This window comes from Cervus elaphus, chromosome 19 (genome assembly GCF_910594005.1).
Source record: "Cervus elaphus chromosome 19, mCerEla1.1, whole genome shotgun sequence".
Lineage (NCBI taxonomy): Eukaryota > Metazoa > Chordata > Mammalia > Artiodactyla > Cervidae > Cervus > Cervus elaphus.
Window position 1 is genome coordinate 38,374,947 of NC_057833.1, and position 10,619 is coordinate 38,385,565.

General features: G+C 46.6%; 1 protein-coding gene across 3 annotated transcripts in view; it reads right to left on the bottom strand.

Moving 5' to 3' along the window:
- Nucleotides 1–10,357, bottom strand: part of DGKG (diacylglycerol kinase gamma) — a 218,151-nt gene extending 207,794 nt beyond the window's left edge. For 2 of the 3 annotated variants that reach the window (XM_043874877.1, XM_043874876.1), the window contains exon 1: nucleotides 9,914–10,357. The gene's annotated coding sequence lies outside the window, so the exon portion shown is untranslated. The remainder of the gene's footprint in view (nucleotides 1–9,913) is intronic. The other variant, XM_043874875.1, reaches the window with a different exon arrangement.
- Between the last annotated feature and the right edge of the window lie 262 nt (nucleotides 10,358–10,619).

Below are 10,619 nucleotides of genomic sequence, written 5' to 3' on the forward strand. Positions count from 1 at the left end.
TGCAAAGGTAAGGACAGTATGCCCAAAGCCACCACTGAAGTGCAGTGTGCAGTGTAGGGTCTGACACACTGAAGTGATTTTTAGAGAAACTGTAATAGAGCCATAAGAGAATTGCCAGAGGAGGTAAAGAATTAACAACCCCGTAGTTTGAGAAATCACTGAAGGAACTTTTTGTTCTTAACTTTGCTGAATGCCAGTGTCACTTGGGGACCTTTAAAAAAAGATACTCAGGCCCAGGCCTGACCCTAGACCAATTAAATTAGCATCTCCTGGATTGGGACCCACAAGTGGTGTTACTGCAAAGCTCCCCAGGTGATTTTAATGTTTAACCAGCATCGAGGACCACTGGTCTAGAGAAAAGGACCATGCTGACAATCTGTGAGGCTCTAACATAGAAGAGGAATACAATAGTTTGAGCACTCAGCTGGCAGAAGTGGGTATTGGTCTAGCTGGTCAGCAGATGGCTACCGGCAAAGCTTGCCTATCAAGCCCAGACTCTCAGTGCTGTGAAAAGCCTCCTCGCTTTGTTAAAAAGGCATGAATCTCCTTGACGTGGATCTTTCGAATACTGGCAATACATGTATCAAGATAAATGAAAATTGATCTCCCATGATCTCCTCGGCTCTTGTGGTTACACCTGCCCCTTAGACTCATCCCTTTCCAATCCCTTTCCAACTGTAGCCACATAGTTCATCTATCAACTACCTCTCCATCTGGATCTCTCACTAACACTGCAAATTCAGCAGGCCTCGAACTGAACTCATCAATAATCCCGCTATGGCTCCTTGAGCCTCTTGGTCGATGGAACCACTATCCTCCCAGATGTACCAGGTAGAAGCCTGAGAACTGCCCTAGGTTCCCCTGTCCCCCTCACTACCTTCACATCCACCCAACTACCAGTTCTTTCCTGATTCTGTCCTTCCTTCCATCTGAACTACCTTGTCCAGCCCTCATAGTTCCTAAGCTCTCAGAAAAGCCTCCCTTGGGTAGCCCTGCTTCCTGTCTTCTTTCCTCCCAATGCTGCAGTTAGAGGGGCTGCACTAATGTTAAAATCTGATCTGATCAAACTTTAAGTTCCCATGTAAAATTTCTCAGTGATCCCTCACTGTCTACCAGAACAGATCCACCTAGTTAACTTGGGAGACAAGACCCTCCTGTCCACATATCTAGACTCATCTCCTATCTCAACTCACCTCCACTTCTCAGCTCAGTTTTCACTCCATACTGTCCCCTTTACTAGAATGTACTACCCACACTTGTCTCTTCACTTAACCTCTAGCCAGCTTTTACACTTTGGCTGAAGCCCATCTACTCCAGAGAGTATTACCTGACTTCCTTGGTGACCTTCCTCTGACTCTCAGCTAAAGATAATGCTACATGATGTCTGTTTCTGTCTCTGGTCTACCCAGTCCCACCAAGCTCCCCGAGAACCAGTTGGCCCTATGCCCAGCAACTCATCCTGTGTCTATCACAGAAAGGGTTCTCAATATTTATTGACTGGTTTAATGGTGATCAGATGATTGAGTGAACTTCCTCAAGAGTGCATTTTCCAGGATATTCATGATTTAGGGCTTAAGAACCATGGGGGCTTTGGGGCAGAGTGGGAATTGCCCCAACTATAGAAAAATATGGCTACTGACTTCCTGTTGGGAAAGATCATTTTTTGTGAGATCATGTTCTCATCCTGGCATGAGAAAAGGGCAAGGACAGTCTCCTACCAGTGGGTGACCTGGGGTCAGGTTCTGGGGGCCATGGAGATCCTTGTTGACGAGGCCTTGGGACAGGGAGTGTGCGGGACTGGGTAACAGCACCCATTTTGCATGACTCTCAAGGATCCTGGAAGGAACACTATGGCCCTGAGGGACTGAGAGAGCCTTCTCCGGCTCCTTCACATTATCTGAAAGGCAGGGGCACTGAGGCAGCAGGTACAGTGCTGTAGGCTGCTGTCCCAGAGCAGAGAGGTGAAAAAATGCAGCCAGGAATGAAAACATTTAGGCCAAAACACTTCAAGAATTTCAGCATCAAGGGTCAAAGTGGCCTTGCTGACCTCTGGCCAGCTGACTTGGCACTTTCACACCAGGTCAGAAAACAGGAATGTGAAAACTTGGTGCCTGGGCAGATGACACCATCTATGCCTTAAGCAAAGAGAAAACTTTCCATGCAGACTCACATAGAAAGGAGGGATGGGCCCAAATGGTCAGCTGCTGCTTGGTCACTGAGTTTTATCCTTCATCCCTTTTCTTGCCATAGTAGACTCTTCTACTCTTCACAGCCTCTGCTTCGGTGAATCACTCTAGTGAAATGAGGCTGATGACATCCAAGCTACCTGCCTCACACCTATGACTGGAATCAGGAAAGACCATAGATACAAATACACTGTTATTTTCCAAGTGTGGTACATGTCTAAAGGATAATTATTATTATTGTGATTTCATCATCAAAAAGTGTACGAACACAAATACTGTATATTAACTCACATACATGGAATCTAGAAAGATGGTACCAATGATCCTACATGCAGGGCAGCAAAGGAGATATGGACATAAAGAACAGACTTTTGGACTCGGTGGGAGAAGGAGAGGGTGAAATGATTTGTGAGAATAGCATTGAAACATATACATTACCATATGCAAAATAGATAAAAAGGGCAAGGTTGATGTATGACGCAGGGCACCCAAAGCCAGTGCTCTGTGACAACTGGAGGGATAGGGTATGGAAGGAGGTAGGAAGGGGGTTCAGGATGACGGGGACACATGTATACGTATGGCTGATTCATATTGATGTATGGCAAAAAACATCACAATATTGTAAAGTAGTTATCCTTCAACTAAAATAAATAAATAAAAAAATTAAAAACCCTGGTGGCTCAGATGGTAAAGCATCTGCCCGCAATGAGGGAGACCTGGCTTTGATCCCTGGGTCAGGAAGATCCCCTGGAGAAGGAAATGGTAACCCACTCCAGTACTCTTGCCTAGAAAATTCCATGGTTGGAGAAGCCTGGTGGGCTACAGTCCATGAGTCCGTGGGGTCACAAAGAGTCGGACACGACTGAGTGATTTCACTCTCACTTCACTCTCACTCTCACAAATAATACATGCTGGAGATGGTGTGCAGAAAAGGGAAACTTCCTACACTGTTGGTGGGAATGTAAACTGGTATAGCCACTATGGAGAACAGATTGGTGATTCCTTAAAAAGCTAAAATAGAGCTACTATATGATCCAGGAATCCCACTCCTGGGCATACATCTGGAGAAAACCATAATCAGAAAAGATGCATGCACCCCAGTGTTCATTGTGGCACTATTTAAAACAGCCAGGACATGGAAGCAACCTAAATATCCATGGACAGAGAAATGGAAATAGAAGAAGTTGTATGTACATACAATGGAATGTTACTTAGCCATAAAAAATGAAACAATGCCTTTGCAGCAACCTGGATGGACCCAGAAATTATCATACTAAGTGCAGTAAGTCAGATAAGAGAAAGACAAATAACATACGATATCACTTATATGCAGAATCTAAAAAAAAAATGATACAAATGAACTTATTTATAAAACAGAAACAGATTCACAGACTTAGAAAACAAACATGGCTACCAAAGAGGAAACAAGATGGGGAGGGATAAGTTAGTAGTTTGGGATGAGCATAAACACACTACTATATATAAAACAGATAACCAGCAAAGATGTACTGTACAGCAATATTTTGGAATAACCTAGATGGGAGGAGAATTTGAAAAAGAATGGCTATATATATATATATATATATGTACAACTGAATCACTTTGCTGTAGCTGAAACTAACAGAACATTGTAAATCAACTATACTACAATATAAAATAAAATAAAACAAAATTTTAAAGTCTTCTCTTACTTGGACCTTTTCTCTCTGTGTTCTGTATCCTGTCATGGAGATCTTTCAGCTCCATTTCCCACTTGAACAATAAGCTTGCTCCTCCTCTCTCCTATTAAACCATGATACCAGGAAAGAATCTTTAATTTTCACTGAGACATCAATGATTGAGAGGTTAATTCCAAGAGAATAAGAGAACATTTCTGCAGAAAACAAAGCCTTAGGCTTCTTCAGAATCAAAGATGGAGAGAAGAAGTATGCCCTGGAGAAAGCACTCAGAAAGAGTTGTGTGACCTTGGCCTGTCCTGAAGGTGTGAGCCCATGCAGGGCCCTTTCCTTTAGATGGAGGATTCCTCATGCTGAAGAGGCTGGCCTGGGACCCACTGCTTCCCTGGCTCCTTCTCTGATCTCATGTTCAGTGATGCTAGAGACTATTAGATCTGCCTCAAATTAATACAATCTCTTGGCCTAACAATAATATTCAAGGGTGTCAAGACAACATACAATTGAGATAATTAAATCACTCTCCTTAATCTGTACAGAATCACAGAATGAGGAAGCTACTAACACCACAGCTACCATCATCATTACCATGAACCACCACTACCATCATCATTACCATGAACCTCCACTATTACCACTACCACATCATCGCAATCATCACAATCACCATTACCCTCATGGCAGATACAATTCTACTTTTTTAAATGGGAAAAGTTACTTATAAAAATGTCTTAACTTAAGGGGTTGATGTTAATCCTAGGAAATATTACAGAAGAGGATTTGGAATGAGCTTTTAGGACTGAAGTTGTGATCTTGAGAAATCAACATGGGTTAACTGCTACTAGTTTACGTCAAAGTAACAAAATTGTTTCTTTGACAACATTAGGCAGGGAGATGGGGGAAATACCAGTGAGGAGGAGTATCTTGACTTTATCAAGACCTTTGATAAGATTCCTCTGATAATCTTTTGAAGAAGAATAATTCTGGATTAAGAGATAGTACAAGAAGATAAATTATCTTAAAACATGCTATGTATTTATTGAATTAACATCTGTCTATCAGGAGTATATATTGGAATGCTCCAGAATGCTGTAATGTTTATAATTTTTTATTGATGACTTAGTTGAAGAGGTCATACTCATGTTTGGGGACAATAGGAAGCCAGTTGGAAGGGACAGCATATATTCTGGGTAACAGGATCAAAGCCAGAAATATCTGGGCAAGCTGGCAAGAGAGATTGAATTAAACAAGACAAAATCGGGAATAAATGCAAGGGCTCTGTATTTGGGTCCCAGGTAGCATCTCTACAAATATGGAATGGGAGGGCAGCAGCAGGCAGGGGATACAGTTCAAGAGCAAGTTTCAAAGAAAGTTGGGCTTTTTCAATGGATATGAAACTCAACAGCTGTAACTTGTATAGAACTGTAACAGGTATAGTTCAACCTGACAGGGTTTTAACAGAAACATGAGATGTAGAATAAAGGAAGTGGTCATCTCACGTCATGTGGTGCTGATTAAGCCTTCTTTGAAATGTTATGCTTTATTCATTAAGAACAAAGAAATTAAGGAAAACTGGGGCAAGAGAGTGAGGACAATCCTGGAGCCAGTGACTTATGGGGCTGGACAGAGCAGTGGGGAGGGCACAGGCCATGGAGTTGGAGCCTGGTTATATCAATAGCTGGCTGTGATTGGATACTGTAGATCCTAACCAAGCCAGTATTTCTATCCTGGGCTGATGATCAACTTCCCTGAGAAGCACAGATGGTGGTGGTTAGCAGGTCTGCTCTCCTAGGTTTTGGTCCTCTGGTCAGACCACATTATGGGTGGGTTCCTTTCTCCTGACCTCACCCATCCCGGGACAGTCTCTTATGCCCCCAAGCAAATTTTTACACTCTTGAAATGCCAATGTGTGTATTCTCCAATATGGCAGCCGGAAGCTGCAGCATATTCAAGTGCTGCATTTCAGCACTTGAAATATGACTAATGTGACTGAGAAACTGAAATTTTTATTTTCTTTAATTTTAATGCAGTGAAAATGGCAAGTCACATGTGGAAATACACTGCGCAGCTCTAGACAGCTTTCAGATGCATTTCTGAGACTGATCAATCTGAGCAGAATCAAGATGCATCAAAAGAGAAATGCACATGGAGCACCCAGCACAGTACCTGGAAAATTCTCTTGTTCAGTCAGTGCACTAAATTGTCTACTGTGCAAAAGTACCAGCTCAGGGGCTGGGGCACAGAGCTAGCCATACTTCTAGGAGTTACAGTTTAGTGGGGGATGGGCAGATAAGTGATGTCACCACAGAGAGCTAAGTGTATGCACAGTTAAAGCAGAGAGATCGCTAACCTAGATGAACAGTTGAGGAAGGCTTACTAGAAATTTTTAAGATCTGAGCTGAGTCTTAAACAAGTAGACTTCACACTGGAGGCTCAATGGATATTTATTCCACTTATGAGATTATATTCCAAGGCTGCCAAGCCCACTGCTGGTGACAGAGGTGGCTGTGGGATAAACGCAGCCCTAGAGAAAATTCATAGCTGGGGCAATTAGTTTTATTTGAAAATTTCCCCTTTTGTATTGCCTAACTTCTCTTCTGTGGCCACATTTTATTCACTTGAGGACATTTTTTGCTGATGTGTATAAGCTTAATTTTTATTTCATGATTAGTAGTCCCTACCCATGAGTGGGTGGAGGTGGCGGGTAGTTGAACAGGTGAATTTTGTTACATATGAAGATAACTCACTATGGTTTGGTTGTGGAATTCTACTAATACTTGGTATAAACAAACAGCTTGGTGAAAATAGCCAGTGTGTGAAGAAGCTGTCACTTTCTGGCTGGGCTGGCTGAATTTGGCTCTGATAGTGATGTACCTTCTAAGAGTGGGAGCTAATCTATTAATTTGCGTGGAGAAGTAGGATGTTCTGCCACTTATATTTTACACAGTGGTCTGTTCAAAGGTAGTAAGTGATGTCTAGCCAGAGAATTCTGCAATTGATACTTGTGCACAAAAACAAAATAGGCACAGCCATATAGTGTGTGGTTTTCACAATCACACTTGTGTGTATACATCAGGGAAATATGTGTAATCCCTTCCCCATGAAGCCAGGGGAATGCCCACGAGGGCTGGCTTGGTCCTGTGAGGAGACCCTCCTATAGGTCACCTGCTTTGACTGTGGCAGAGTTGCCTCAAGGGGATGGAAGTATAAACTGGTGTATCCTTTTCAAAAACCAGCTTGTCATATATACTAGGAACTTTAAAACATTCATGCCCTTTGGCCCAGTGATTTAACTTCTGGGCATCTATACACAGGAAGTATTTGGAAATGCCTGCAGGAAGACTGCACAGAGATGTTGTGCAGAGTTATGTTGTTGCTAAACACAGGAAACAATTTAAATGACTAAATATAATAATATGCAGCCATGTGAAGGACTTTCACTACAATACTATTTAGGAGAAAAAGCAGAGAAACAATAGCTACAGAGGCTAAGCAACCCCTCAGTTGTTGAACAACCTGAGTTTGAATACTGACTCTGACACTTACAAGTGGTGGGGCTTGGGAAGTCCCCTGAACTCTCTGGGGTTGATAATACTACCTCAGGACTTTTGAGGATTATATGGCACAGAATTTAAAATACTTAACACTTGCAAGGTACGTGGCCAGGCCATGATAAGTCTCTTCAGTCGTGTCTGATTCTTTGCGACCCTATGGACTGTAGCCTGCTTGGGCTCCTCTGTCCATGGGATTCTCCAGGCAAGAATACTGGAGTGGGTTGCTGTGCCCTCATCCAGGGTATCTTCCCGACCCAGGGATCGAACCCATGTCTCCTGCAGCTCCTGTATTATAGGTGGGTTCTTTACCGCTGAGCCACCAGGAAAACCTGCAAGGTACATTAGGTACCCACTAAATGCTGGCTCTCCCTGGACTGTACAATTTCCAGGCATAAAAATAGCTGGAAAGGAAACATGCTAATATATTAGCCTTGTGGAAATGTCTGTAGTTTGATTCTTTGTACACTTTTCAACTTCCCAACATTCAATGTGAATTATTTTTATACTAAAAATGTATATCATAACATTGCAATACAATAAGATTTTTTAAGTTTTACCACAACAAAAATAGTGCTTCTCTTCCAGAGGATGAGCTAGGGATCAGCAGTAGAGCAAAGAGCTGCTGTTTTAGGGTACTTCCTGGAGCAGAGCCTCAGGCATTCACAGCTGGGACCTCTAGGAGTGCAACGTTGGTGGCATCCACCCCCACCTGTTGAAGGTGTTTTGGGAGATCTGAGGGGGAGTTGGAACAGATGTCCTTAGTTTTTCCTGTCTCTGAAAGTCTAGATTCCAAGATGCTCTGATTGTTTATCATTATCTCCCCATGTCTTGGTTGATCTGAACCAAACACTGACACGAAACTGTAAGACAGGAAAGACTCTTCTGCTTGCTCCCCACTTCCACCCCTCTCCCAGAAAAAAAAAAAAGCTTGTAATAACGCCTACCAGTGCTATTCATGAACATTAAGGGTGATCCCTAAAGACACTGATGGAAGGTATAGTAGGAAGGTTAGATTAATGGCAGCCCTTTATTTCATGGCTATAATTTACCTTCAGAACCAGGCAAACACAGCCCTTTTAAACTAGACTAAGTCCCCTCCCACCTTAGGACAAAGCTCTGAAATGAGAGGAGCACAAAGTATGTGTGCGCGGGTGACCAAATACTGATGGCATTTGCCCCCTGTGATCTAATACCCTTCGTTGACAACGAGGGGTACCCTGTGCTCCAGCAAGTGACTTTGGGGGGCTGTGTTTTCAACAAAAACTCCCAGGCACCGAAGTAACAGCGTCGTCTCCCCCTTTCGAACCCTAGCCCTGTGTTCTGACCGCTGCCCCTCATCAGTGATGTTTTCTGGTCCACACCTCCCAAACCAAAGCGCGTTACCCTAAGTCCCGAAAAGAAAAAGGACGAACAGCCCTCTCAGGGCCGCCTCGGGACCGCGAGGTCATCGTATGCTAATGAAGCAGGAGGAGACAGCCGCCCCGAGCCCGCCTGCGAGCGCGCCCGCGGGTTCGCAGCTCTCCCGCGCGCCACTGCGGCGCAGCCACAAATCGCCGCGCGTGCCGCAGACCCTCCTGCCCTTCCGCGGGGAGAGAGGGGGGATGCGGGAAGGTCTCGCCCGCCACTCTGAGTCCCGCACCTGGATTGCTCACACCTGGGAGCTGCCTCTTCGCTCCTGTCTCGTGCTTCCCGCTGCAGCGATGGCGCGGATGAGGGCAGCGCATCGGAATCACCTGTAGGGCTTTTTCGAACTCCACAGCCCCCCTCCTCAAATTCTAGTCCACTCGTCCAGAGGAAGAAAATCTCTGAATGTGCAGGGCGAGTGGACTGGTGGAGTTTTCGAAAGCCCCACAGGTGATCCTAAATGCACGCACATGCACAAACATCTTTTGAGTCCGAAACTAAACAGGTCAACCCGACCTCCCTGACCCTCCTCTCCTTCCGTAGCTTCTATTTGTCAAGGTCTCCGCGTTCTCTTCAGCTTCCCTTTACGCTCCCCCAGCACGGGGGGCTTTGTGGCGTTTCCCCCCCTCCCCCCGCCACCGAAGTCCCGGAACCCTGCGGGACGGTCAGAGGTTTGGCGGCCAGACATTAGAAAAAGTGTCCCCGCTCTTTGCTGCCCTTGTGCACTCTGGGGCGCGAACTGGATACCAAAGGTAAGTCTAGAAGGGGCGAAATCTGACCAGTTGCTTCAGCACGCTACGTGGAGCCAGGCCGCCTCCCGCCCGCACACCTTTGAGGTTCGGAAGGTCCTCCCAATCAAAGAGGAAGCCGGTGCCCCACCCTGGGCGGCTCCCAGTGCCCTCACACTGCCAGGGGGGCATCTCCTCCTGCAGGGGCTGTGTGGCAGGTGGTATCGTCAGGAGGGGGGGCGCCGTGGCCTCGGCTGCAGCTCCCTCCCCTGGCCACGGGACCGGCTCCCGCTTTGGCCCCTTTTTCCAACTTGCTGCAGCTCGCGTCCCCAGCCCGAGCCCCCTCCGCCGCGCGGGCCACGTCTTACCTCTGCAAGCAACACTTGGTTGCGCGGTTCTCCGGCGCGCTCCTTCCTCGGGGCTTATTCCCTTACTTGGGAGGAAAGAGGAACCGAGAGACTGAAAGGGGACCGAGGCTGGCGTCTGGGCGTCTGCTCGCCCGCGCAGCTCTCCCGGGGAGGGGGATGGAGCTCGGGTGGGCGCCGCAGGAGCTCCGGCGGCCCGGTTGGGGTTAGGCGGCGCGGGGGTCTCTGCCCGCCCAGGTCCCCGCGGCTCCGGAGCGGTGCGTCTCGGCGGCCCGCTACTACGGCACTGCGGCGCCCTGCCCCTCGCAGCGGGCAAGTCCGGCTGCCACTCTCACGGCGGAGCCCTGCCCCTGGGCGCAGAGCCCGCCCCCGCCACACACCCGCGTGCGCGCGCACACGCGCAATACACCCGCGCGTGCACACACGCGTGAATGCGGGTGGGCTCAGAGCGAACCCGCGGCTCTTTGGTGGTTTGGGCACTTCTCACTGGTAGGGCTTCGGTCTGGGAGGAGGAGTTAGAGGCTGAGGGATTTAGGCTGCAGCAGTGGTGGGCTGCGCAGAGAGAGGCCCAAGGCCAGGTGACTCAGGGGACAGGGACAACTATTTGACAAATACCTACAGCTCAGCTAGGGCCTTGGCTGTCTATCTCGACCAAGTCAGAGAAAAACAAAAAATGAAAAGTTAACAAATTATCTCCGTTTCCTAGGCA